This window comes from Elgaria multicarinata, chromosome 8 (genome assembly GCF_023053635.1).
Source record: "Elgaria multicarinata webbii isolate HBS135686 ecotype San Diego chromosome 8, rElgMul1.1.pri, whole genome shotgun sequence".
NCBI classification, from domain to species: domain Eukaryota; kingdom Metazoa; phylum Chordata; class Lepidosauria; order Squamata; family Anguidae; genus Elgaria; species Elgaria multicarinata.
The window spans coordinates 73928683-73955382 of NC_086178.1; the positions used below are offsets into that span (position 1 = coordinate 73928683).

Sequence of the window (26700 nt, forward strand, 5' to 3'; positions counted from 1 at the left end):
CTACCAAGTTGTGTCCTAATGCAACAAAGCAATTACATTAGAAACTGATCATTTGGTGGACCTTCTGGGAAAAGCCATGCTAGAGCCCTGGGAAAACCAAAGCGGAAAAACTGTTGCTATTTGATGAAATCTAGAATCCAAAAGAGATAGAGCAAGGCACTGGCTAATTTTTTTTCAGGGGAAGGAGGAAGGAGAATCATAAGACAGAAAGCACTAATCTCTAAGAGACAATTTATGTCTCTGTGAATGCTCTAAAACAAACCAGAAGCCAATGAAATACACATAATAGGACTCTCACCTGTCAACACCTTTGTAAACCGCCCAGAGAGCTTCGGCTATGGGGTGGTATATAAATGTAATAAATAATTAAATAAATACCTGAAGGAATGACAAACAAACAACCAGGCAGCCAGATTCTGAATCAGATGAAGCTTATAGACTATCTTCAAAGGAAGACCCATCTAAAACACATTACAGTAATCTAAACTAGTAATCTAATATGGGCAGGATGCACAGCTAACATTGACAGTAGGTACTACTAACTTATATGGAGTTGCACATTATCTTCCTTGGGATACCAACCTTGGGAATGCTAAAGAACATTGTGAATCATGTGACCTTGCTCCCTCCATTTCCTCTAGGTTTACCTTGTTTCTAGATCTGGGACAAGCATGAGGTCTGCCAGATAGATTACCTTTTCTTCCCCTTTTAACTTTTGATTGAGGAGGCTCAGATATTAGGCCCTTGACAAGTTGACAGTTCTTACTGTACCTACTGCTGCTCTGATGTTTCAAGCAGTGGCTTGTGCCACCATAGCCACAAAGGCATCTCACCTGGCAAGGATGAAAAAGAGGCATCCAGTTCTGCTTCCTTGCCTTCTTCCAGCTGAAATCAATGAGGATTCCATTGGTCTTTACCGCCATAGTAAGCCTTAAAGGACCACAGGGTCATATCATATGATTTCTGTTCTTTATCAATATCCGTAGCCTTCGCATTTTTCCAGGACAACAAAAATATCTCTTTAATATATTGGGGAAGAGTCAATCAATACTGGGGTTAAAAGCTAGCACTGATGATGCTGGGGTCTCAGTTCTGATGGAGAAGCCAGACATTGTTTCTTCATCAGTTTATTTATTTATTACATTTTTATACCACCCAATAGCCGAAGCTCTCTGGGCGGTTCACAAAAATTAAAACCATAATAAAACAACCAACATGTTAAAAGCACAATTACAAAATACAGTATAAAAAGCACAACTAGGATAAAACCACGCAGCAAAATTGATATAAGATTAAAATACGGCGACGAAAGCTGGCGACGAAAGCAGTGCAGTGTAGGCGCCAGGCGGACCTCTCTGGGGAGCTCATTCCACAACCGGGGTGCCACAGCGGAGAAAGCCCTCCTTCTAGTAGCCACCTGCCTTACTTCCTTTGGCAGGGGCTCACAGAGAAGGGCCCCTGTAGATGATCTTAAGTTCCGGCAGGTACATATGGGAGGAGGCGTTCCTTCAATACCAGCACTATGAATCGGGCCCGGACCTGGACTGGCAGCCAATGAATTTGTAAAAGGAATGGCATAATGTGATCTCGCCGGCCAGTCCCTGTTAGTAAACGGGCTGCCCTGTTTCGTACCAGCTGAAACTTCCGGACCGTTTTCAAAGGCAGCCCCACGTATAACGCATTGCAGTAATCCAAACGAGAGGTTATCAGAGCATGGATAACTGTAGCTAGGCTATCTCTGTCCAGATAACGGCGTAGTTGGTATATCAACCTACGCTGATAAAAGGTGCTCTTTGCCACTGAGTTCACCTGTGCCTAAAGTGACAGTTCTGGATCCAAAAGCACCCCCAAACTACAGACCCGATCCTTTAGGGAGAGTGCAATCCCGTCCAGGACAGAGCAAACATCACCTCGCCGGACAGATGAACCACCCGCTAACAGTACCTCCGTCTTGTCTGGATTGAGTCTCAGTTTATTAGCCCTCATCCAGTCCATTACCGTGTCCAGAACAGCCACTGCCTCACCTGGGTTTGATCAAAAGGAAAGGTAGAGCTGGGTATCATCCGCATATTGATGACACCTCAGTCCACATCTCCGGATAACCTCCCCCAGCGGCTACATGTATATGTTAAACAGCATAGGGGATAAGATAGAGCCCTGCGGAACCCCATGGCTTAGGAGCCACGGCACAGAGCAATAATCCCCCAGCACCACCTTCTGGAATCCGCCATCCAAGTAGGAGTGGAACCACTGCAACGCAGTACCTCCAACTCCCAGCTCAGACAACCTATCCAAAAGGATACCATGGTCAATGGTATCGAAGGCCGCTGAGAGGTCCAGGAGAACCAACAGGGTCGCACTCCCAATGTCTCTCTCCTGGCCGAAGTCATCCCATAGGGCGACCAAGGCAGTTTCTGTTCCAAAACCAGGCCTGAAACTTGATTGAAATGGATCTAGATAATCCGTTTCATTCAAGAGTGCCTGGAGTTGTCCTGCAACCACCCGCTCAAGCACCTTGCCCAGGAAGGGGATATTAGCCACCGGCCTGTAGTTGTTAACATCCTCCGGGTCCAGATTAGGCTTCTTCAGGAGTGGTCTAATTGCCGCCTCTTTTAAAGAGGCCAACACCACTCCCTCTCTCAAGGAGGCATTTACAGCAATTTACTGTCTACACACTTACTGTCTGCATCTATATATACAATTCAAAACAACTTCACACAAGTGCCAACTTTACTTGCATTAGTATTTTTAGGAGTACACTTGGCTTTTTACAAGTACCTTACCATTCCTACAATTTGCCTTATCCACATTTTCATTTTGTTCAAAAAAATGTTGCTTCCGGGGTATGATTATGCCATCTGAGACAGAAGCAAGACATATGGTGCAACATATCTTAAAACTTCCCCTTATGTAAATTCTCATGTATGCAGTTTAATATTTCCTACCAGCTATGCCCTCTCAAAATATCCTTATTTGAACAGTTTCAAAAACCCATCAGAGTTTCTATCCATGCATAGCAATCGTACTTGTTGAGATGGCTATCACGAACACTGGAAGGAATAACCATAAACTGTACTCAATACATGGAAATTGGAAACTTTTAGCAAATAATTGTTTTTCCATATTCATGAAAAATCCCACACTGAGTCTTTACGAAGCTGTAATAAAAAAAGAACCAAGGTTATCTTAGATCTGCTCCCTGGAACAATATCACACACACAAGAATTTTCATATACAACAGCAGCCCATTTTATGTCCTAATACAGATTTTTAAAATTACTTTCAAGTAATTCAGAGTAAGAGATAGGCACATATAACTTTTCAGAATAACAGGTGTGATCTCACATCAGTTCAGTTGCATATTTTATCAGAAATAAAATGAAACAATTAAATGAAGTCAAGTAACTATCAAATTGGATTAGGGATGTCATTTCTACAGCACAAAATGGTGTCTCCAGATGCATCCCGAGGAAGCAAAGCCAGTTCCATTTTTTAAATATGTTAGCTTCATTAGTTAGATCCAAAATACAGAACCATTTCCTAAGGCAAGCCTTAATCCCCGTGTCTTGGTAAAGGATTATCTCCACAGCATCTTTTAACTGTGTAAGTGCTTTCAAGTATCTCATTCATTCTCAATCAGTGTCTAATATCGCACAGCACTACCTTCTGTGGGTCTCAAGTGAAGGGGGTCCTGGCAGAAATAGGATACTACAAACAGTGCAAGCTGCTGTTTGTCCTGTCACATCTAGTGCAGATCAATAGGAAAACAGAGTGAAAAACCTCTTTAAAAATAAAAAAAACCCAGTCCTCTCTCTACCTGTGTGTTTGCAGACAAGGAACACACCCCATTCACAATAGGTATTCAACATGACCCCCAGAGCTGACCAAGGTTTCCACTTTATAACATAAATAGCTACTTTCTCAAAGAAAACTCTCCAGGATAAATTAATCTTTTGACAGCTAGCACTAAGCAGACCGCTGAAAAGGCAGTATCTTCCTTCCACTAGGGTACAGAGGCCATCAATTTCAGCCCTCCATCACTACAAATAAAGATATGAGGAAATGGATGTGAAGAAAACGAACAAGTCTAAGAACCAGGAAAAAAGGACATGCCATCACCTATGTCATGGGGAAAAAAATACACACACTGCCTTCTATAAATCATACAACAGAAATTATGTTTGTTTCAGATCTATGGATATGGTTCAAAACTGCCTGGTATTTCTTTTAAGGGGAATAAAACCTTATGAATTCAATGTGAGTAGAACTGGTTCTCAAATCAAGATCCCTAACTCAGATATTAGGAGATGCCTTCAAGATTGCAGGGGAATTGCAATAATGGTCTATTCCACTGGCTTCTTAGGAAGGCAAGTCCAGACTGGGCAGTCAAAAGATATTTACACTAGCTAGTGGAGAGCATTTGTTCTGTCTATTTATCCTCAGTCTTGCCTGCTACTCTGCAAGTCCCCTTCTTTTCTCTGGATTTAAATTTAGATAGCACATTGCATAACTCTTGGGGCTTTTGCACATGTTTTTGGCACAATGGGTTCTATTCAATGTTAATCTAACTTAAATCCTATTCATATCTATGGGTCTACTCTAAGTAGGACTAACACTGGATACAACACAATAAATGTCTATGGGTCTACTCTAAGTAGGACTAATATTGGGTACAACGCAATAAATGTACACTTATTACCTATTTGTTGTCTATATTCCACCACTTTCCCAGAGCTTATGCTTCTGTTGCTGGGTTTTTGCGCTTATCTGCAATATCATTAGTAATATAACTCTCCTTATCCATGCCTGTACACTTTTGCAAACATTTACACATTAATTTAATTATGTTTTCTTTGGGGCTTTTTAAAGGATGTCCTCAGAATTTCTGGACTGCAGTGTTTGAGCACAGGTACAGTTATGGTAGCCAGATGCAAAGGCGAACAGTTATGTGGAAGAGGGAATTTAATAGTTATGTGGAAGAGGGAATTTCAACAGGACTGTCTTTTACATTTCACCACCCAGTGCACAATTCTAGCATCTAAAAAGGCATTCATCTGCCATGCATTCTTATATCATATTACATGCCATACTGTAATGTCTGTATTTAAATACAAAGGTTATAGGGATTGGGCCCAGCACCTCTGTAGACACACCCCAAGAAGACACGGGAACTGATTGTGAGTCAGATGGGGAGGGGGAGGCTTTATTGCAGCAGCAAGGTTGCAGGAGTGGAGACAGTGAGAATTAGAGTGACAGAGAGGATGAAGCCCAGCTGCTGTCCAATCATATGGATGACAATCAGGCCGGGACCTCTGACCCCGTGAGACCACAGGCTACTAATGAAGAAAAGGAAGGAATGGGAATAAGAGACCCAGGAGTTAGATGTCAGGTGAAAAGGAAGGAGCAACACAGGATCATGAGGCGCTCGAAGGGACTTGAAGTGAAGGAAGAGACCCCCGTGGAAAAACCTACCTTAAGGACTTGGTAGCCAACTCAGTTTGAGAATGGGTTGTGTACAGCAGCAGTTTAGTTGCAAATGTAATTCATGGTGTTTTATCCCAGGAGCCACCTTAAATCTACTGTATTATGCCTGTTTGTTTGTAATTTGCATAATAAAGGTAAATGACTCGAAACACCAGATTGGCACCTGACAAAGGTGTAGTGTCAGGTTCAGTTCTCCATTCAGCTGTAGAATTTTTTAGGCCTATTATTATCTCTCAGCCTAACCTACCTCACAGGGTTGTTATGAAGATACAATAGGTTGGGGGAAACCATTTATGCCCCTCTGAGTTCCCTGGAGGAAGGGTAGGATAAACACGTGATCAGATATTCAGGAATGTGGGGAGCTTAAAAGGAAAGTAAAAAAAAACACACAAGTAAAGGATGCCAGTCAGTCATCCAATTTTTCATATCACACAAGGCCTTGTAAGAGGAGTGGGACTCATGGGAAAAGCTTCCAGAGAAATTATGCTCAGCCTTGACAAGGCAACGCACCTTGCAACAAGACAATTCTCCTGCAGCAGAATTTATTTTCCACCCACACCAGACTAGAGATGGAATACTGCACTATTGCAGCTGAAAAAAAAGCTGCAGCGTACTTTCTGGACTGTTCCAAAACACTTTAATGTAATTGCTTTCACTTTCTTGGCCCTGAAACTGTGCGACACTCCTGCGGTGTACCAAGATCTACTGAAACCTGTGGAAGCTGCTTCCATTCCTGGCCAGCCAAGATATTCGAGGAGCCAACCTTGAACAATATCAGTCAAACTGTGTGGTCTAGACCAACTCCAAGCATCAGCATCTTGGGTTTGTAGAGTTTCTTTAGAGAAAGGAACGCCAATTCTCTTTTTAAGTGTATGTTAAATTTCAATTATCCATTGCTCAAAACTGAACTTGAAAAAGCTCAGTCAGATGATTAAAGAAATATAAGAGCAATGTAAAATCAGCCTGCTAGCCAGAATAATGTAGCACAAGAGCGGAGGAACAGGGAACAGCTGGAATAGGAAGTGGCTCTTGAAAAATAGATAGAAGGCAGATGGTAGTTCTGCACAACCACAAAAACAAATATTCACCACTGCCCTAAGCCAAATTTTGCAGTCATATTTCCATCTGACACAATATTCACTATTACAATACATCTGAGCCCCCTTGTAGCATACGGAGGGATTAGTACTAACTGAGAAAGCATGCAGAATTGGTCCTCCATCCCTGAATATCTAGTAACAGCAGTCTCAGTCATTGCCTTACATGGGATTCTTGGATATGGCCAGCGTTTGGCTCTCTTTGCCATAAGCGGTTTCTCTTTATGTTCCTTTACGCACAGCAGCAGCTCACTAGAACTTGGCGCATTTCTAAAGCACTAATTCTGCCTCTTGTTATGTTGTTTCAAGTATGTGTCACAAGAGGAAAGCATTCCCACATACAACAGCAAACTTAAATTCTGACCTCTCACTCACCCAGTAGATTAAAAAAAGGAGGCCAGGAATCAGCCATTATTATGGAAGAGATGCGAGTAGCACTAGTGTGCATGTGAGAGAAGAGGAGAGATGAAAGGTAAAACGAAGGTTATAAATAGCAAGCAGGATTCTGCCTTCTCTGAGTAATTGCGCCCACACATTTATAGAAAGCACAAAATATCTCTGGAGTTCTGATTAGTTGGCCATGGAAAGTGTTTCTGGCAAGAGGGCTAAAATTGATCTCGGTCAGACCAATCCAGGTATTTCAGAACTTTTGTTATAAATAATGACATCGCTATTAATACTGATGACTAAATGAATTAAAGTTCTAAACAGTACCGTATCATGATTAATTATGGTGCTTTGGTACTGGCACAGAGGGAAGAAGTGAGGAACTTCCCCTTCCAAACAGTGGCTATGAAAAGATGTACCTCATACAATGAGGCATGACTGTAAACCTATTCTGCCAATAACATATTACTTGTTTCTGCTTAGTGCAGGAAGAAATGGGGAAGCTTGTACCAATTAGTGTAACTGTGTTCCAACACTACACATGACATCCAATATAGCGTCCAAGCTTGCCCCAATAGTTTATGATATCATATGATGTGTAAAGGTTGACAGCAGGACACTATGCAAGTTGCACAGCCCAGATGTGCTTCAATGTGCTTTGGCTCTCACATGTGGAAACGAGCAGGTGCAGACACATCTCAGGTTATTACAATGATATCAAATTCAAGACAAGAAGTACATTATATATGTATTTAACAACACCTATAGGGCAAGCTTCTGCATATTTACTTGAACGCTTCCAGCATCCAAATTCTGTACATGGCTACACAGAACTCAACCCCACTGTTTTCAATGGGACTTTCTCCCAGGTAAGTGTATGTAGGATTGCAGCCTTAATAATGCCATTTTCACTTGAATTCCAACCCATCTATCAATGCTATATCCCAAAGATGCTATATTAAAACACTCTATTTATACTGGATCCACTTTTTCAGCAAACTAATACCACTATTTCAACTTTTGCTTACAAAGTGGCTGGCATTACCAAAGAATTTTCAATGTGTTAGAAAAAGTAAATGTTTAGTCCTATATCCAATGCAAGTGTCTCTTAATGAAGGAGGAGCTAGACAGCTGCAGGTTGTCCTAATTGGTGCAAATTTGGCAGACTGAGCAGCAAGTGTATATTGCCCTGCAGCTTTTAAAATGTCTTACTTTCCCGGATTCATTAAATACATCACAGTTTGTTCCCTGAGGATGGTCCCTACGTGCCCTGGCTGCAAAGGAATCAGTGCCGGCATCTCTAGCTGAGGTATGAATATGTAGGAGGGAAAGAACGCTCTCTTCCCTTTTTATATGCTTTTTTGGAGCAAAGAAGGAACCATCTACATCAACTCTCTTCGGTTAGGGGAGCATTGCAGTAAAAGCTCCTGAGAGAGTTCTTTTTAGCCAGTGTTAATACAGCTGTGTATATTTATGGACCACAGTAACCCAAATGTCTATTTTGCATAATATATTCTGCTTTTGCAGAATATATTCTGCTAACAGTGAGGTACAGCAAGGAACTTTCAAAACTTTCCTCAGAGCCATAAGGGCTAGAAACGTGGGTTGTTGTTGTTAAATTAAACCTCAGTTTTGCAGAATTCTGAATTTTGCACTCAACATAAAATAGTCTGCATATTGAGCATTGCTTTGGGATTTTAGATTATTATATACCAACCTGCTAAGAATGTTCTAAATCTGTTTTACAGATAGGTACCTAATTAGATGTCAGGTATGCTTTAGGGTGGATTCCTACATTGAGCAGGGGGTTGGACTCGATGGCCTTTAGGCCCCTTCCAACTCTACTATTCCATGATTCTATGAAATGATGGGTATCAGAGATAGTGACAAAATAGCCTATGAAGTTATTTAAATTACACATTATTTTGCATAAACTTGCACATGATAGTTTGTTAGCGTAGTATAGACCCCTCCAGAGGTCTGAGATGTAAATTCTTCACCCAGTATAGTTTTGATGCCTGCTAAATATAAACCCATTTATTACATGCAGAGAATGCGGTTTAATTTGTCAACAATGTGAAGCTTTCTTCAAGGAGCGACAGAAAAACTAATGGAAGCAACATACAAACACCCACAAGACCAAAAAAGTTGCATTAAAATTTTTATTCAAATATTTAAAGTGAATACAGCTAGAAGAATGCTATAATATCATAGTGTTGAAGGGCACAAACCACTGTGCAGATCTTGTACATAGATGCCATTGTTCTCATTTGAAGGGCCAGTTATTTCTTCCTATCAAATCCTGCACAAATTCCTTGTGGATGATGCCCGGACTGTATGCCACAGTCATTCAGTACAACCCTATGTCCTGGGGACAAGATTCTCTATGGGTTAGATCTAGGATCTGCCTTTCATGGAAGGCAGTGACCTTCTGCAAGAGGAAGAGTTCTGCTTGCAAAAGGTCCCCCCCCCCATGATTTTTTCGGGAGTCCCCCTCCCATCACACGACAGCTCACCCCATTCAGCAGGGTCTCCTGACTCTGCATAGCATTTCCAGAGTATTGGAGGGGTTGCCAGGGGAAGGAGCAGGCAGGTAAGTCAACTTCTAACATTGCAGCTGATCCACCGTAAATGTGGATCCAGCTCCATGTGAGATTCCTGTTTAACGCTTCTAATAAAATATCATCTAAGCTAAAGCATGAAATGAAGAGAGACAAAGGCACACCACAGAAGAAATACCCAAAGGTGATGTAAATTTTATAAGGGCTTGAACGAACAAGCTGCTTCACACATTAAAGTGGGGAACGGCAGGCCTTCTGAAACTTTCCTTCCTGGCCATTAGTTTGGTGATCAACTCTGATCATAATACCAGCCATTATGGTAGACCCAATTTTGTCATGGTCATCTCTGGTATCTCACAAGAAGACAAAAGGTCAAATCACCCAGGGTTAAAGTACTCTTTCTACCACATGCTGAATGCTATGTGATATGGTAGCACTTTTTTCCTCTCTCATTCCATTACTTCCTGCTTCTCAAAACAAAGAGCCATATTTATCATACAAAATGGAGCTGCCCCACCTAGTGAAGTGCTGCCAAGGCTTTAACAACAGGCCTTCACATAAATATCCCCTTGTGGCCTGTGATACAGACAGCTGTATTTTTAAAACCAGTTGCCTTGTGGGCTTCTCTACCCTGGAGAGTTTCTAAAGCGTTTTATGGCATGGGATATTACCACTCCTACTCATTTATGTAGTAAGCTATTATCAAAAGGCTTGAATCTTGTTTGCCATCCCTCCCTTCTCTCACCCACTCGTGATTTTGGTAGCTATTTAACTTCTCTGTTTCCCCATCTCCCTGACATCTGTTTATCTCCTCGTGAGTGACTTTTGCCACCAGTAGTTTCTTCTGCCAGTAACCATCATTCTCCTTTTGCTGCTTCCCTGTTTTGTTGCCCCCAAAAACACTCTTTTTACTCTCCCTCTTATCATGTTTTCTGTCACACAAGCATCTCTCTTCTCTACGCTCCCTCTTTATTCATAGGAAGCTGCCTTATGCCATGACAGATCATTGGTCCATGAAGCCTCATATTGCCAACACTGACTGGCAGCACCTCTCAAGGGCTTGAGACAGGACTCTTTCTTAGCCCTAACTGAAGATGCCAGAGAATTGAACCTGGGATCCCTGCATGCAAAGCACGTGCTCTAACACTGAGCTACAGTCCTTCCCTTAAATTCAGCTATGGTACTCATTATCAGCCAACATGGTTTAGTCACAGTGAATAGCCTAACAAAGTCCAGGGTAGGTCACACTGTTCAACTATTGTGGAATTGCTGGACATATTGTCCCCTCAGCCTCAACTCTTCTATGAGGTCAGAAAGCAAAACAACTCACCTTTGTGCAAATCCACAGCAAATAAAAGTGTGGGTGGGTGGAGGGACATCAAAGTCCACTTGGAAATATTATGAATTAAAACCTGGAGCCACTTTTATATGAGCTTCCTCTGTTCTGTCATTAACATCAGTATGACCTTTGCCCAGAAACAGTATACTTAGAAGAACATCTTCAAGTCAGTTTTTCCAAGACTTAAAAAATGGGTATGAAACCAAGTGCTGTTTGAGTATTTGACAATAGCAGGTATTTTCATTGCAAATTTCCTTTAAGGTGATCCGGTCTAGCAACAAGAACAAAACCAGACCAAAATCATAAGTATACCTTACTTTTCTTTAGAGATAATACATTGTACAACTCTACCAAAAAAAAAGAGACAGCTGAACTATCTATAACAAATCACCATAGGCTTATAGGTATCAACACACAAATCCATGTATTTCTTGAGCGTCTAATACAAATGTACCCTTGGGATACATTTAAAACTGGCCCTGGCCCAGTGAACCTTAATGACATTCACACTAAACTCTGGACTTGCTATTTAGTTATCTCACTCTAGAAAAACATTTACCCAAGAAAAGTTGAAATAGAGAATTGCTGAAATAAAATTCTCATCTGTATGGAGCCCAACAAAGCAAGCATTTTGGCTCATAGTGTGCCACTAGCAAGATCCCCAACTCCTTTAACACATTGGCTCTTCAAATGCTAATGTTATCTCAAGCAAGAAGCTGAAATAAGCAAGATGCCAAATATTCTCAAGCACAAGATCACATATAGCTTAAGAAAAAGTGCACACACTGTCCTGTCCTAGTGTGTAAAGGAATGTTCAGGCATGTACACCTTGGCATGCAATTTGTCCAGTTTAAAAATATGAGTGCACAAATTGTGTGGATAGGATGTACACACATATTCAACCATATACAGTGTACTGAATGAAACAAGTTGGACATGCACAAACCCAGGACTGCATCCTGAAATCTACTGCGTGTAGTGTGTACACACTGAGCCACTGTGTGAAAAGTTGTCCTATGTTTTAAGATAGTCACTGCAGAGGTTGACCAGGAATGTTGGAAACTTCTCAGGGTAGCATTTTCTTTTTCTCCTGGGGATGCCCTAGTAGGCAGGTAAATGTGCTAATTTGACCATCTATGCCAAACTTCCTCAACCTGGTGCCCTCCAGATGTGTTGGACTGCAACTCCCCCCATTTCCGGCTAACATGGGTGTTGCAGTCCAACACATCTGGAGGGCACCAGGTTGGGGAAGTCTAGTCTATGCACACCCTTATCAGGGTGTGAACCAGCAGGGAAACAGTGAAGGCTGAAGAGCAGGCCTGGCCTTGAGCGATAGGAGGAAAAAGGGAAAACCTCAAACCCAGTGAGTAAATGAGATTCAAGATTACAACTCAGCATAGCATAAATTTAAAACTACATTTTTATATTTTTTTTACCAACCCTCATCCACTGCCAATTTTTGTTCACACATTCATTGAGGGCAACTGCTCATGCATTACGCAAAAAGAGGAAATGCATCTCCAAAAAACAATAATATATTTATTTATTACCCGCCTCTCCCTCTGGATCGAGGTGGGGAACAACATTAAGTACAACGATACAATATAAATCAAATGCAGAAAACTGATTAAAAGAGCATATAAAACCAATACAATATTAAAGTAACAATCAGGACATCTGAAAATTCTTAGGTTTAAAATTCATCTGGATGGGCCTGCCGGAAGAGATTATGGCTGTCTTAAACTTGGAGAGAGTGTTAAGTTAATGAATCTCCTCCGGCAGGAGATTCCACAGTCTGGGGGCAGCAGAAGAAAAGGTCCTCTGGGTAACAGTTGTCAGCCTAGTTTTAGCTGATTGGAGTAAGTTCTCCCCAGAGGACCTGATTGTGTGGGGCGGATTGTACGGGGAAGGCGATACTGCAGGTAACCTGGATCCAAACCATGTAGGGCTTTAAAGCTAATAACCAATACTTTGTACTTCACCTGGAAACTAATTGGCAGCCAGTGGAGTGATTTTAATATTGGTGTAATATGGTCGCCCCTAGGTGTGCCGGTGACCAACCTGGCTGCCACATTTTGAACTACTTGAAGTTTCTGAACTAGGTACAATGGTAGCCCCATGTACAGCACATTGCAGAAGTTGAGCCTCGAGGTTACCAGTATGTGTCCTAGCATCTTTAAGTCTTCCAACTCTAGAAAGGGGCGCAGCTGGAGTATCAGCTGAAGCTGATAGTAGGCTCTCCTGGCAGTCGCATCTATCTGGGCTGTCATTTGGAGCGACGGATCCAGAAGCACCCCCAAGCTGTGAATACAGTCTTTCAGGGGGAGTGTAACCACATCCAGAACTGGTTGACACACCTCCAAACCCAGGTTAAGACCCTTGACAGTAATTTATTTATTTATTTATTTATTACATTTTTATACCGCCCAATAGCCGAAGCTCTCTGGGCGGTTCACAAAACTGTTCAGCACCTCCGTCTTGTCTGGATTCAGCTTCAGTTTGTTTTTCCTCATCCAGCCCATTACCACCTCCAAGCATTCATTCAGAGGAGACACACTATCCTTAGCTGACGCTGTTATCGAAGGTATATATGACAGCAATTTACGTAAGGATGGCATATGTTAATTTATATGTATAGATGCAAATTTGGCAATAATTTTTATAGTTTAAATAGAAATGCAATACATCTCGCCTTAGTGGGTAAGAGTATGACCAGGCTATCTAGGTACTACCTGCTGATGAGCCACTTAAAGAAGGGAGTGTAGAGTTCTTCATCTTTAAACCAGACTTGGACTGAACAGCCCAAGGAATGTCCTCTTAACACCCCAGAGAATAGATGACTCTCTTCTCTGAAGTAGGCCACAGACCCTCCCTACATGCATCTGTGGCTTTATTTTCCTGCCTCTAAGTTGGAATATTATCTATCTGTCTATCTTGTTGGATAACATGCTTTACAACCCAATCCTATGCATGTTTTCTCGGAAGTAAGTCCCATGGCGTTTAATGGGGCTTACTCCCAATAGGTAAGTGTGCATAGGATTGTGGTTTATCTGTCATTCCCTGGAATTAATTTTTGGTGGATATCAATGTAACTATAGAGAATTTGTCTCCCAAATTCACACACTGCTGCTTATTCATAAATTCTACAGGACATACAGATGAGAACTTTTTCGAATGAAAAAATAAACTTGTATTGAAAGTTCACAAGGGAACAGCTAAGCATATATTTTATCCACAGCTGCCTGGTTTTGATAGGCATCAAACTGATAAAAGCAACTATCTCAGACTTTTGGAAATGAGTTCCTTACTAGGGCGGTGGGGGAAGGTGTAATTTTGTAATTTAGCTGAGCTGTCGTAATTTTCAGCAATTTGATGTTATGTTTTTATGCTCCTGGCAACCATCAATAGGTCAAATGTCTTTCAATCAGGTCACCCAGAAACTCTTAACAGGCAGTTCCAACGTTTGTCTCAGAAAATATGCATAAGCAATTGGTATTTAAGAAAAGGGTTTTTAAGAAAACATATTTTATGCTGGAAACTAAAATCCACAAAATAACAATGTATGTGACAAACTTCAAAAGGTCACAGTACTAGATATAATCAAGACTCATAGATCTCATTGGGATGCATCCAAGTCCAGCTATCAACTTTATTTGATTCAAACTGAAAGTTAATAATTAGGAAAGGGAATGCAAGATATACTGAACACATAGTCTACCCCAAAGGGGAAGAGAACGAGGCAAACCCAGGAGAACCTTGCTTTCAGCCTGCTACTTTAGCAGGATTATTGTGTTGCTATATGACAGTTGGCTTTTGTTACCCTTTATGTTATATAATTCCCTTCCTTTATAGAATGTAGCCATGGAGTTCATGCCTGGTAGACGTTAATAATGTTAAGATATTATATGCTTTAGGTTTTAAAATATATATCTGGAAAGAGACCTTTACTTGGAGCTTTGCTGAGCTTGTAAACAGCTATGTGTTCCTAAAACATAACGTTTAATACAAAATAAACTACTAGTTTCAAAAGCTATATCGCAACTGAATATTTTCACACTGCACACTCAATGCATTGTTATGTTCGGATGATCAAATCCTGGCTTAGTAACTAAGGGCATGCATGAGGTTTGTGCACCAGCCTCTTTGCTCCTGTTTTGCTCTCCTCTTTGCACATGTGAGTGATCAAGCCAGGAAGCCACAGTTCATCACAGCTTCCTATTACATCTGAATTGGGAAGCTATGGGTAAAGACTTCCAAACAAGCCAAGACCTGAAAGCCAACATTAAATCATGGCTTCATATCCTTGTGTGTTTAGACGGTATTAACCATAATTGCCCAGTTTGGACATAATAGGAAATTATGATTAGCTGCAACTTCTTGGCTTGTTTCTGTACTTGCATGAAGGGAAGAGTGCAGCAGGAGCTAAAGGGCTGAGTGTGGGTGTACAAAGCATCTGCATATCTTGGTTTATAAACCAAGCCAATGTCCAACTCAATTATGGAGACAATAACAATATTAGTAATTACCTATATTCCCATACTATATAAAATGTCAGGAAATGCCTTGCACTCATATCCAGCATGCCCATCTCATAATACAACCAATACTATGGTAGACTAAACACATGGAGATTCAATAAAGGTTTCCTAAACAACTGAGAATTCATTGCTGTAGATGAACAAAATAGCAGTAAGATTATGGCTTGGATCCAAGTTGTATAAGCAGAACTCTGCTTGCACAATGAAGCTTCCACATCCATTCCCCACACTGCAGAATCTCTGGAATGGCTTTTTAGGGGGCACAGAAGACTGAAGTGGGGAGGAGGGAAGGAGAAATCTCTGTTGTTCAGAGTTCCACTTTTGCAACTCTGGATCCAAGTCTATTTTTGTAAAAGTTTATATCCAACCACCTATCTCATATATTCCCTTCATTGCAGAGCTTATTCTACTGAGAGAGCAAACCTATAGCTCCTAGAGAGCATCTGGAGGGCCACAGAATAGTTCAGATTCCTGGATGCGAGGTCAGAGACAGTGCTCTGACCTCCAACCCAGGAATCAGCGCTCCCAATTCCTCCCCCCTCGCAGCTGGTGAAGAAAGAACCACACTGGCTGCCCCTCCAAGGTCCCCAAGGCAACTTCAAAGAGGAGGGAAAGGGGGAGGTTCCATGGGTGGGGAGGGGACTGGGGAGGCTAGCTTATGAAGAATTTTCCAGTCTCCCACCCTCTTTCCCTCCCGCATTGCAAAGCCGCAGCTAGATGGGCAAAAAAGACTGTCTAACAAAAATACAGAGTGGGAGGAATGTGGAGATGAAAATTGCCTCCGTACTCCTCCCGCTCTGCATAGGATGCCTGTCAGCTTCCAAGTTCGGAGTTTGACAGGCATGCCAATAGGATTATGCCCTACATTTACCAGTAAATTCTGCTATTTGGAATCATTAGCATCACAGAGGAGTGGCTAATCCCTAAAAGGGTACCTTAGCCTACATCCCATCTGTGTCATTGCTGTTGCTGGGATTAGAGAGCCCGAGCCCAAAAGGAATTGCAACCTAGGCCACCCCACAGTAGCCTGACTGTAGCTCTGTCTGCGTGTTTCACAGATGCCAACATCATCTCGAACTAAGGCAAAAATGCCATTCATGATGGTCCAATATTTTGTCAGTCTCTGACTTTAGTTATTCATGTTCACAACTAGAACCCACAACAGGATTCTAGCCAAAATTTTCAGAATCCTGCCTATGCAACTACAGAAAAACATCCATTTTCAAGTAATGTTCTCTCAATGTCTAGGGCCCCGCGTTTATGATTTAGTGGTTTACGACTCGCACTTTTGCCAGCTTACACCATGGAATTGTGGGTTCTCCTTGGCCAAGGGAGGGGCACGGCCTTGTACCTTAGGAATCTTTAGAGGAGGGCCTATGATTCAGTGAAGCAGCATATAGTTTGCATATGTAAGGTTCTAAGTTCAATCCTCAGAGCTGCCAGTAAAACAGAACTAAGGTTGAAAAGGTGGTGGTGGGGGGAATCTCTATCCAAAATTTTAGAGACTTGGTAGGAGTCACAGTAAACAATATTAAGCTAGATGGTCTGACTAAGCTTGAGGCAAGATTTCAGCAGGGCTCTCGTGCACCTTTTCAAAAATTAAATCTTCAAATATTCGGTTTTTCTTCATTTGGGATCAAATTTTGCTAGCAGCACTATTGCTGTACTCCTCTTTCACTTGAGGTGGCAAGCTCTGCATTTAGGTGTCGGGAAAGAAATTACACTGGTCTTCCCCAAGCCAAGGATGCCAGGTGCTAACGGCAGCCATGCCTGTCTCTACAGCAATATACATTCAAACCCTCTTTCCGTGTGGAAGCTTTATGAGCAAAGTTTGCAAAGACAGCATTGAACTTTGTTCCTTTAATTAATGATTTTATACTTCAGGATGTCAACATTTGTCTCTCTAGAAACCACACATTAACGTGCATGCACAAAAAGGAAAGCAGTAATCTCTACCGTACCACATGCATTTCAAACGAGCCCATACGGAAACAGCGCTATGTCTGTTGTTTGAAATGTAGCCCATCCTCACAACTCATCCTGTGAGTCATGTCTTTGTTAGTATTTTGCAGATTAGAAAAATCAGACAGGAGGAGAGTTTTGGCGAGGCCACCCAGCAAGTCTGTGGCTAAGCTCTGATGTAAAGTCAGTTCTCAAGGCCAAGTGGATCACTCTACCCACACTAGGTCAATAAAACATTGCTTCAATATTTGAGTATTAATCACTATGAAATAAATATTAACTGATGAAACACAAGCTCATTAATAGCAAAACTTAAACTCATATTAGTTAAAGCTCACTGAGAAGGGAGGAATCTGACCTCAAGTCTTTTACAAGCAGTCAGACTGGATTCATCGGCCATATTCAGACATCACAACCCAGATTTGTTTTTTAACACTGAGTTGTTGTAAACCAAGTGGAAGCGCTAACGACGCTCCATCTCTGGATTGTTTAGTGTGACATGTGAACTGGGAATTCTGGGTTGTTGGGGGAGGGACAACCCAGAATTGGAACCAATTGGTTGTTTAGCAAGCAGTTGGATAAGGGGAGCCAATACACTTGCTTGCTCCCATTTTATTTGCAACAAGTCAGGGTTTAAAAAACCTGGGTTTTTCTGCGCAAAATGCAAACGCAATCATAATCTTAAAAGCCTACAAGCCTTAAAACATGATCTTAGGAATACTTATAACCCCCAGCAAGTTCAATGGACTTGCTCCCATAGAATTGAGACCAACCCTATCCCAACCCTACATGTTTATTTAGTATTGTTTCCGACTGAGCTCGCTGAGATTTACTTCCAAGTAAGTGCATAAAATTGTAGTCTTAGTTATTTTTCTTCCATCACATAAGATCATCCCATAATTACTCAGTGAATAGTCTTATCCAGAGATATAAGAGGACATTATATCTATACTATTCCTTACATTTCATTACAAACACCCCAGCGATGTACTTTTAGGCAGAATGCCTGATGTACATCCTTTTAGCAGGAGATGGAGGGAACCACTCCAGAAATACCATTCATATATAGATATGAGATATTTCCATGCCACGTGTGAAATCTTTAGTACCTTTGAAATGCACACGTCTCCAATGTCCTTTAGTTGTGCTCTTTGTTTCCTTATTCAGCAGAGATGGCTACTGCCATGATCCTCTCCTACCTGGTAGAGAAAAATGATAAAAGTAAGAACACAGTGCAGCATAAAAAATGGCCTTTAATTAAAACATACATTGTTTTATTAATTTTGTTAACAAGATTGACAGGCTAATAAAATAATTTACATGTGAAATAAATTAACCAACACAACTTATTTCCACATTTAGTGGCCTTCTACGTTCCTTTTCAGTGCTGTTTCTTCACTGTACCAGAACAGAAATAGAGCTGATTAAAAAAAGCAGAATTACTGCACGTATAGTTTGAAAGATTAAAACATTAAGCGAGATTCAAATGTTACTGAGATAGGTTTAAGGTGTTAGTATTAGTATACAAAGCCCTGTACAACTCCGGACTAGGTTACTGTAAAGAAGATCTCCATACCACACTCCCAGGCCATTATGAACATCAGAGGAGGCCCTATTGTCCATGCCATGGCCTACAGATTACCATTACACAACAACACAGAGACAGGCCTTCTCTGCAGTGGCATCTGCCCTGTGGAATGATCTCCCACACTTGAAGAACGTCAGATCTCAACGCTGGCATGTTTTAGGCATTTAATGAAAATATATACTACCTTGTGTGAGTGTGTGATCTTTTTTGTTTGTTTTGGCTTGTGCTTATCGTTTTGTTAACTGCTTCGGATTTTTTTTTTCAAATGAGAAGCAGTATATAAATAGCGTTGTTGCATACATACATATATACACAATGTTATACATGTAGGCAAATCCTTAGCCACATACATAAAGTGCAACGTAAGGCCCTCTAAATGTTGCTGGACTGCAACTTCCTAATAGCCCTAGCCAGCATAGCTAATGTTGAGAGATGGGTGAACTCCTACAGTCCAAAAACATCTGGATGACCACACATTTCCCTCAACTGTTACATAGATGAATAAATACATGACATAAATCAGTAATACAAAACTTTGTCTTGCTCTCAGTTCCTTAACATTCCAAATTCTACAACTGGCTCTGAATTATAGAAGTCTGTCAGTGAACTAGACATATGAAATAAATTTACCTATCCATGAGGTATTATGGAGACACAGCTCCAAAATGTTTGCAAAAAAACCCCAAAAACCTGAGGTGGCTTTTGTAAAAGGTGTAGCTAGAAAGAAATATTTGCTCTCTCCTTGGAGTTGACATTTTGGTATTTGATGCAGAAAATGGTGCCTCTAAGGTTGTAAAGTAACATAATAATTAAATAGTTGACAACTTTCTGCCCCTCAGGAGTACCCCAAAATCTGCAGCCTGAACTGGATGGCTCACCCTGCTAGATAGTAGGGTAAACTTTGTTTCTCTCACACAAAATATTCCAAACCAATTCAAGCCCTTCAGCTGAGCTGACAGATTAACTTTAAAACTAGGCAAATAGGACTGCCAGGAGCTTTAAAAAATACTCTGAGCATTTCCCAGTCAAATATCTCTGTTTTGCCAACAGTGATTTCACTTTAATAGAATAATGCCTGTTCTACTCCTCCTTGCTACTTGCACCAAGAAATAGTAACATTATTATTATTATTATTATTATTATTATTATTATTATTATTGGGCATTTTCTATTATTTGTTTGAGTTCCAGAGCTATAAGGAGTGATGGCTGAAATTATGACACTTTTAGCTTTTCAACAACTCAGTACAGTTTTGGGGCAGCTTTTTCCCCTCCAAATTTGGCCCAAATTTAAAGCAAACATTTTGAAATGCCTTAGATGGGTTAATAAGAACGCTGGCTGCATCATCACAAAAGTCAAAGGTTGGAATAGAAAAGCCAGTCAAAAATAACCCTTGCAGTGGAGCTAGTCAGCAGTTAGAAATAAGCTATTTCATATTCAGTTTTATTCCTCCACGGATGAGTTCATTTGATAACACATCAAGCAGAATATACATTTAAAGAGGGCAAATGTAAGCCACCGAGGGGAGCCATGGAAATGGGAGTCCTGCAGCCAACCTTCAACACCTTAACTCTTGCAGCACAAGCACTCTAGGCTGGAGGGTGATGAACCTCTTTCAGGCTGGGGGCTGAATCCATTTCAGAGCTCTCTGAGACCACCTTCTAGTGGTGGGCAGGGCCAAAGGCAAAAGGGTCAGAATACCAGAATATTTTTGCTTAAAGGTCTTGCTGCAGTAACTAAGATTTAGGAGACATTTCAAAATTTTACAGGAAAAACATTAGCAGGGAAAAGCATGGCCATCTGGAGAAGCCTTGAGGGCTGGATTGGGACCCCAGAACAGCTGGATTTGAACCCCAGGCCTGAGGTTCTGTACCCCCACACTAGGCCTTCAACCAGACAGACAGACAGGCTCCACAAGGCAAGGGCACACTGTAGGCCGCAGTATTTGCCTGTGAGCTTTCAGCTGACCCTACCTCCCTGTTTGACTAACCCAGTACTTGACGTGCAGCCCATTCACAACTGTACTTCCTGCCTCCGCCCCACATGCCCATTGTACCATGACTCAGACTCTGTGGCAGCCTTTTGCAAGCTAGTCCCTGGAGCTGAACCATGTTTACAGCATATACACCCACGGGTTTTACTTGCAAACATCATGGCTATAAGTCAGCACGGCTTGCTAAACATGAGATAGTTATTTTATGTCAGAGTAGGGCAGCTAACACTAGGAAAACAGGTCAACAAATGCCACCATTTTTTTAAAAAAGCAATTTAGCTTGGGCGTGTTTAACAAAAGCAGATCAAATACTCTAACTTTTCACACAGACTTAAAACAACTATGTTTACACACTTGTATAAAGACACCTTCCAAGCATCCACAAAAGTGACCAAGTGTGAAGTCATCTCTTATAGTAGGGGTCCCCAAAGCAGCACGCACCAGCACCTCCAATGATACCCGCACACTATTCTCTGCTGCGTGAATTTTTTTTTTTTAAAAAAAAATGTTAAGGTGCCAGGTTCTCCTTCCTGTTCCTGAACCTGCCACTGATCAGCTGTTCGATGGGCAGGAAGAGAAAGCAAGGCAAAGGAGTAGAGGGGAGAGAAAGAGTCAGGCTAGAGGTTAGGTGGAGAGAGAAAGAGCAAGGCCAGGGGCTAGGAAGGGAGAGAAAGAAGGCTAGGGATGGGGAAGGGAAAGAAATAGTGAGGAAAGGAACTGAGCGAGAGAAATAGTGAGGCTAGAGGCTGGGAGTGGGGGAGAGAGAGAGAGAGGACAAAGGGGAAAGTCTGTTTGAATGGAAGAAGATGGGGATAGAGTTGCTTTCCTGGCCCACTCATTTTCCTTTCCTTCCCAGCCTCTAGTGTTGCTATTTCTCTCCCTACCACCACCACCACCACCTCTTGACAAGCCAAGCCCCTACAGCAGCCATTGTGTGACTAGCGACATCCTCCATGGTAGCCTTTTTGTGGGGGTGCTGACAGCGGTTTCTCAAATTCCCAAATGTGCCCATGGGTCGAAAAAGATTGGGGACTCCTGGCTTATAGTAACTGAACTGGCTTTTGGCTGATGAGCCACATTTTTTCTGTGTGAATGTCCAGTCTGTTCAAATTTTATAGTATCTGAATACATTTGCCCTTTGAAAAACACAAAAGCCTACTTGGTTTGTCTTTGTCAGTTCCTCTAACCAAATTATTTCCAGAGGCATAACCATGTTAGTCAGTTGCAGCAAACATAGCAAAGAGTCTTATGATAGCTTAAAGTTTAATCCTATGCATGTTTAGACAGAAAGAAGACCCACAACTCCCAGCATTCCCCAGGCAGCCATGCTGGTTGGAGAATGCTGGGATTTGTATGATTCCTTTCTGTCTAAGAATGCCCTAATGCACTTAGTATGACATATGCATTCATGGACTAGATGAAATGGACACTAGTCCATGAAAGCTCATGCCATAATAAAATTGTTAATCTTTCAAGGGTATTTGTTGTTTAAACAGAACAAGAGGGCTTTGCATTTGTTATTCTGTAAAATGCTGTTTGCTGGTAGAGTAATAAATAACAAGACAAAGAGGATTACATATATTGCCGTCTTATAAGAAAAGATAACTAAAAGGAATACAGAACACAAAGCCTAGCTTCAGTACCATTTACATATTGATGTATGCACTCTTGCTTCATTGTAATACAGCCATTCATGAGCCAATGGAAATTTTGTGGAGAAACATCAACTCTAAAAGGACCATAATCTCCTATGCTAGATTTTTTTAAAGTGAGATCTATATAAATGTGAAATGCATTCCACTTACATCTTATCAATCACTTATTAGCATTATCGCTAGCTCATTTTTACAATTACTCCTGTACCATATTGAATCACTGAACAGCCTTCGCATGGCTTGTATTTGTTGAAAGTGGGTATAGAAATATTTTCTTTCCCCCCCCAGATATCAAAACCTACAATGTTAAAAACATCTGGTAGAGTCAGGTAGGTCAGGCTATGCTGACACCATGTATATCATTATTGTAGAGCAAATTATTCTTTCAAGGCAGAGACAGGAAAATAAACTGCTTGAGGGGTAAATGGAATTACACAGGATCAAAAGAGACCTAAAGCTGCCCCTGGAATTGAGAATTGTTAGGATCCTGATGATTGCAAGCCAGGTTGCAACTTGAAAGGCACTTTTAACATAGTGAAATATACTCCCAGTATTGTTTGAGCATTTAGAAAGAAAACATTAACATCTGGGTCGAATCTAAAGCTGAAGCTCCTTTTTATCAACATATTACACAATAAATTGTAGCTAGTTTTAAAAATAACTTGCCTGCAGAGATATCTACAGAGATAGGTCCACTTCCAAACTGAATTAAAGAAGTCAAAGGCTTCTAGAGAAACATGTGTTTAGTGCATAGAAAAATAATTGCCAAAGCAGCACTGAAAATCTTCATTATTTCATGTTGTGTTAATTGGGAAGAAATGGTTATATAGCATCTTTTTGGATTATCCAACTAAAAACTAGATTCAGACAAAATATATCATAGTTCAGTAGACTTCTCAATTAATTGCTACAAAACTGCTACTTGGTTCTAGCAATGGGAATCAAATTTTGGAATATTCCTAACCTATAATTAGGAAGAGAATTCCTTAAATACAGCTTCCTTGTGAACAGAAAATATGGAAGTAAGCCAACTAGTGGAGATAATTTCTTTAACTGTTAGATAAATAGTGGCAGCTGATTTTGGGTGTCATGAAAGGGCAAATCATGAGCTATTTAATTTATTACTGTTGTGTTTTTTACTGTCAGGAGTGAGAGGCACAATTGTGGAATTTTCTGTCTTGCGTGCCTAAATAATTTAACCTGCCTTGGGTACTATGCAACATGAAAAGGGAGGCGGGATTTGCTGTAATACCTGCAAATAAGAGTGGATTTCCATAACTTTAGGATGCACTGGGCATGTTCCCAATAATATTCCTTAGAAATATCACCCAGTAGTCTATTAGAAACTTCAGTTGAGTTTCAATTCTCACTAACACTTTCATGAAGAACTTCATTAATCAAGAATAAATCTTGCCGCGATTAAATATAATTATATTTACTGCACTGGTAATATGAGCCCAAACGTATTTGCTTCTTCTGTACTTAGTTCCATCTCTGAAACAGCTTTTATTATATTTTTAGTTTTCTTTCCCATTTTATCACAAGAGCTCAAAATAATCGCCCTGCAAAGTAGTGCAGACTGAGATATAGCAATAGTGATTTGCCTAGGGGAATTATCAGCTTTACTGCAGAAAGAAGATTTGAACCCAGGTCTACAAATTCTTTAGCACAAGCGTGGCTTGTTTGATGTGCAAGCCTATAGAGGTTTACTCTGAAGTAACTCCCACTGTTCATGGTACATGTTTAGGACTGCAGTTTAAAGGGTTATCCAGAACACATCTGAATCTTGATTGGAATCACTGCTTGTTGCTGGCATTATTTTCCTTTCTTAAGCTGTATCAAGTCATAATTCTCAATCAGATGGAACATATAATGTGTGTTCACATATATACACACACAACAAACAGCCAAAGCAGAAATATGCAAATCTGGAAAGAAAATGTACCTTGTTCCTTTCTAAATTTTGAGCTTAACTCCATCCCCTTGCTGAAAAAAACACTATTTATCCCCCCTTTTTTTCTTGAATATCCAGCATGAGGAAGAGTTCTTATTGAACTCTAATCATTTGTATACTATATTTTTAGAATACTGATTGTTCTGAATAAAGAGTGTTGTCTTTATTGCTCCACAATACAATCCTATGCATGTTTACTCAGAAATAAGTATCACTGTGTTCAACAGGCCTTACCCGCTTGTAAGCCCCAGTTTACTTTATGTTTTTCTTGCAAAAGCCCTAATCAATATCTGCTGGTCTGCTCTCCCAGAATCTGAAACACAAGAGAGGACCTTTAGAAGTGACTGTCCAGTAGGTCAAAATGAATAGCCTGGGTCTATTTGATAAGCAGGTAGATTCAGCTAACCTAATTAGGACATGTGGGCTAGTGTTAATCAATAAATCCAAATGCAAGATGTCCTTCACACTGGGATAGATTAGGGCTATGGCTTAATCCTGCAACAAGAATGCATCTAAGCACTTAATTAGTACCATTCTCTGGTTGCATGTGTGGTCTCCGACAGTATTTCTTGGTTAGTTTCCTCTGTATCTTTTCTCTATAGTTGAACTATGTACGATGTGGTCTTCTCAATACAGAACAGAGTTTGTACTCAAGCAGCCTTTATGCTGTGCTGCCAAGACTACAGTTGAAGCACACTCCTAAATCATTTCAGCAAAAAGTTCATTTTCCCTTGAACCAAAAAAAGGGGGGGCCTGTGACACAGATAAGGAGCCTGTGCCAGATTTTATAGCACTAACAATCTGCAAACTGTTAGCCAATCTAACATCAAGTATTCAGAGCATATGCGCAAAGGATAATTAAATTACAGCCCAAAACAAGCTCGAGAATAATATAACAATCTTACAATAAGCTATTTCTTTCATCCACCCTTGCAATGTGACTTTATGTATGTGATATGCTCTATTAACATAAGGAACAATTAATACTATTACAACTATTTAGTTACTCTAACTAGGCTTTATAGGAAAGCATAACTGGTAAAATCAAGATGTATAAATGAATATTCAAGAAAGTAACAAATTTAAAATAGAGCTAGCTGAAAAATAAGCCTCTCTGTTTATCACTCCAGCAAACAAGCAAGTGCATAATAAATCCCAATTCAGTGAGTTAACTTTAATGGAAATATAAGCTACCTGAATGCATGCAAATGTTTAGTTCACACCTGAGTATACTACTGCCAGAGACATTTGGCTGGATACAGACTTAATTATATTTAGAGTAGACCCACTGAAATCAATGGGATATAAGTGAGTGTTATGATTACGACTTTTTTTTCAATGGGTCTACTCCAAGTATAACTAAGGGTGCTTAGACAGAGGACACCAAGCATTACCAATAAAAACCTATGTGCATCTTATTCTGTCCTTCCTCCTTAACATTTTTTTCTGGTAAGAAGAGATGGGGGACTTGGTGGGAAAACATGGGAGGCTTACAAATTGATGGTTTGGCCCTCCCATAAAATTCTGTGAATGAGACAAGGCAATACTAATATGCACAATAAAAGTCTTGTCTGGGAGCATTCTTAATTCTAGATCGAACCCATAATGCTTAGGGGTAGTCCATAACAACCCTCCATTGATCATGTACTGCAAAATCACCATCTAAGTACAATACGCATAACACACTCATACAGTATTGAAACATCCCAGGGGAAGAAACAAGAAAAATGCCGTTAAATTAAAAAGTGGAAAATATGGATTGCAAGACCAAGTGAGACATTCAGGCATGAAACACCGCTGTCAAATGTTGCTAGGAGCAGATCTGTAAAACACTCACACACTGTGGTAAGAATTATCAACCTGTTTATGCTCAAACTGACTTGGTTATATTCACAGGAGGGAGAAACGAGAAATGAAGCCTGGGGAGAAAACTCTGACAAATCAATGACGTATGGGAAAAATGTGACTTTACAAGAGCTTTTCAAGGACAGATCCTATCGCCATGTGCAAATGCGATGCACGCAGTAAATTATTATTAATCATTATTATTATTCTGTGAAAAGGAACTATAAAAGCAACCCATCTAATCTTGGGGGGGGGGGGAGAGAAGATAAAAACCTTAACACACTTCCATTTGGTAAG

At 40.6% G+C, this 26700-nt stretch overlaps 1 protein-coding gene across 2 annotated transcripts in view; it reads right to left on the reverse strand.

Moving 5' to 3' along the window:
* The window catches only part of FAM53B (family with sequence similarity 53 member B), a 116362-nt gene that overhangs the window by 89074 nt on the left and 588 nt on the right, over positions 1-26700 (reverse strand). Inside the window, exon 2 of one of the 2 annotated variants that reach the window (XM_063132801.1) lies at positions 18478-18567. The gene's annotated coding sequence lies outside the window, so the exon portion shown is untranslated. Of the gene's footprint in view, positions 1-10859; positions 10978-18477; positions 18568-26700 lie in introns of those variants that run through there. The other variant, XM_063132802.1, reaches the window with a different exon arrangement.